Consider the following 3,809-nt stretch of genomic DNA (forward strand, 5'->3'; position numbering starts at 1 on the left):
GGGCTTGATGGGCCAGTACGAAACTGGGCTTAGAGGATATATAGGTCTTTCATATGAATGAAGATGACCATCAATCTGAGAAATGCCAAGAAGAGGTTTTTGTAAATCGACTCCTTCAGAAGAAACAATGGTTGAAGATGTATGATGCATGAAAATGCTTACTCATGTTATGATGTCAAGATATTTGTGCTTTTCGAATCTAGTGTCAATACATGAACGATGATATATCATGCAAATGGTTATTCATGATAAAAAACATGTTTTCTCATTTCAAGCACAAGGGATCAAAACATTATTGTAGAGATCAAGATCCTGAAATGTATGAATGCATGATGAAAAACTTGTTATGCTCTACCTTTTGAAAATTTTTGCTAGAGTCAATTGTTCTCTTTTCAATCATCAAACTCATTGATATAGAAACACGTAGAATGAAATTCGACGTATTTTGAAATGGAGTAATGATTGCAAGAGAGAGTTGACAAGGTGTTCAGACTTTGGTAGCCATGTCCTTAAAGAGAAGAAACAACGTGTTGAAACCTTGACAGAATGTTGAAACCCCAACTTAGTAAGGAGAAAAACAAGATGTAGAACCTTGGCAAAGCGTAGGAACCCTAACTTAGACAAGAGGGAAAAGATATCGAAACCTTAGTGCAGGGATCAGGGTTTTGTAACCTCGATGTGTAGGAGAAACAAGGTGTCAAAACCTTGGTGTAGGGATTAGGGTGTCGTAACCCCGATATGCAAGAGAAACAAGGTGTCAAAACCTTAGTGCAGGGATCAGGGTGTTGTAACCTCGATGTGTAGGAGAAACAAGGTGTCAAAACCTTGGTTTAGGGATTAGGGTGTCGTAACCCCGATATGCAAGAGAAACAAGGTGTCAAAACCTTGATGTAAGGATGAGGGTGTCGAAACCCAAATATACATGAAAAGATCAATGCCTGATGAAAACAATGTTGGTTGTGTTTTGTCCTTTGATTATTCTATGCAAGTATGAGCCAACTGTTTCATTTGCAATCATCAAACTCATATTTATTTTCAATGTTTCATGAAAGTGAGGAATGTCACATTTATCGAGGTCTAACATCTGAAATGAGTATATCTTTGACTTTCTCTTTCATGATATTAGTGCACGCATGTTTGAATTCACAAGTGAGTGAAAGCTAGAAATGTTTGGGAAGAGTTTGAAGGAGACTGAGATAGTCGTGCGAGCACGTTGTCTCCACACACCCCTCAAAGGAGAAGAAATATGTGAACACAAGAATCCCAAAAATTGCCCCAGTTATGGTGTAGGAGAAAAAGGGTATAAGGATATTGATCAATGAATGTTAGGGTGAGATATTCACGCGAAACCCACGAAACTGCCCCAATTTTGGTATACACAAAAGATTTTGATCAAACAATGGGTTTTATTTCAGAAGATGGGAATTTATAAGCATTGGGGGTGAGAAATTCATGTGAGACTCACAAAATTGCCCCAGTTTTGTTGTTTGGAGAAGAATTTGAATGAACGAGGGATGTTGTTCCAAAAGGGGTAGTGGAAATGGAAAGGATTAGGTGAAAAGGATTGCCCCAGTTGGTTTATTTTTCTTTCACTTGCCTTCGGTCAGATAATAGGGTGTTCCCTTCTTCATGAGACATTATTTTTCTTTCATTTTTTCTTCACTTTTGAAATCAACTCTTTGGTCTGATCAATTTATTGAAAAACCTTTTTTTTATTTCTTTTGAAGCATTATCTAAACAACATGTATGAAAATTTTGATGGCTTGGAAGGGGTTGGATGAGATCACAAGGACCAATTAGGGAGCTGACCCAGTTTGATTTAGTCTTAGGGCACCAAGTATGTTTGGGCTTGCTCCAGCTATTGATGACATGAAGAAAAGGATATAGACTTCAAAAGTTGACCCAGTGTGAGAGTATGGATCGGCCTCAGGGTACAAAATGTGTTTGACTTGCTCCATTTATGATGAAAAGGGTTAGGCAAATTAAGGGGAGTTCAAAGATTTCTTTGATTTGAGGACCTGGATTGACGCACAAATTGTGTCTGATCTGCCTCAATTATGGTAAGGCATGGAGTGGTTGAAAAAGATGGGGACATCAAAAGTTGCCCCTAGCGTGACCATGACTGGTCATATGAATGGTGATATGAAGCAACTGTCTAGTTTGGATTTTAGAGAAAAAGGTTGGACAATTGTATGAAAAGGTTGGACAAGGTTTGGGCTGAGAGTAGAGGATGAAGATGAAATCCATGAAGAGGGTGGGAATGAAACAACGAAGGAGGATGCCCCTTATCTAATTGATTAACCAAGCTTATCAAAAACTGTCTGAATCACTGAAAGCAAATCTCAAAACCTATTTTTCAATTTTTATTTTTCCCCCTTTTTTGAATTATGGACAAACCTTTCAGCACGTCAAAATGATTTCCATGACTTAAACTTTTTGAAAGGTACCGACAATCAGTCTTGGATCTGTGTGGGCTTTATTATGCTTGTATCGTGGTCAAGGCTAAGGGTATGAAAGCAAATGTGGATAGTAAAAACTCAAAAAGATGTGATGGTATTTTGGAACAATGATCTTTGAATAATGCTTCATCATAAATTCATTTGCCTCTTATGTGTTCACCATTTCTTTTTTTTTTCTCTAAACATCGATTCTTTTTTTTTCTTCTTGATGTAACCAAATCATCATCATCATTTTTTTTTCAAACTTTTTGATTCTGATGGATTTTTTTATTGGTGAACCGTCTGTCAAAAAAAAGTGCAAACCATCCATGTGAGGTGACCCTTGTTCAAGGTAATTTGAAAGAAAAATATTTGCTCTTTTAAGTCTCAAAGGGGTAACAAAGGATCACATTTTGTGTTTTATGATAAAGAAACATGGCCACACATCATTTCCAAAACATGATTATTTTCTTTCAAGAAATTTTAACTCAAGAAAAAAAAAATTGGTTCATGTTAAAGTTTGTCCCTTGCTTTTATTCTTTTTTTTTGCCTAAACCACCCTTTCAGGTTTTCAGTCTAGCAGACATTTTTTTTTATTTTCATGCTAAGAGATTTGCTCGCTGTCAATCTAGGCCAGTGCGCCCCTTTTATGTTGATCCTCCATGAAATTCAAAATGTAGGCTTTATGGAAGAAAAAAGGATGAGTTTGAAAATCTCATGTTATGCAGATTAGACAAATGCTTCAAAAGATATGATATCAAACATTATCTATTCATTCAACCTACTGATTTGACCAAAGCATGTTTTTTTTTTGCCAAAACTGCCTTTTTTGGTTTTCTGTCTAGCGAACTTTATTTTCTTCTTTTCTCATTTTCCTTTTTTTTAATGATTTTTTTTTGTCTCGATGGATTCGAGGACCACCCAACAAGTGTAGACAAGGATAAACTTAGAAAATCTACCAACTCTAAGGGTTTATGTTTATCAACTTGGGTGATGTCAATGTTGATAGGGCAAATCCTTCATTGTAGGGAAGCTGAAGGATGGACTATTTCAAACCATGCGCGCACGAACGTCTCAAAAGAAAAGGTCAAGTTGTTATTCTTGATTAAACATTTGACCCTAGAAAAGTGTGACACCCCATTATTCTCTTTTTCTTTCAGGAAGTGAATTTGATGATTTGCGAGAAAAACAAGTGACTCAAAATGTAACAACCTTTTTTATTTCTTTCCTCTCTTTTGCAGAGTCTGTTTATTCATATGAGGTGAGATGCATGATATGGATTAAAAAAAACTATGTACATGCCACTATGACTAAAAACAACAATTGCAACGCAAGTTTGTGCCCAAGAGGCACTTACTCACTTGTATGTCG

This window comes from Vigna unguiculata, chromosome 10 (genome assembly GCF_037176805.1).
Source record: "Vigna unguiculata cultivar grain cowpea cultivar isolate G323 ecotype 2 chromosome 10, ASM3717680v1, whole genome shotgun sequence".
NCBI classification, from domain to species: Eukaryota; Viridiplantae; Streptophyta; class Magnoliopsida; order Fabales; family Fabaceae; genus Vigna; species Vigna unguiculata.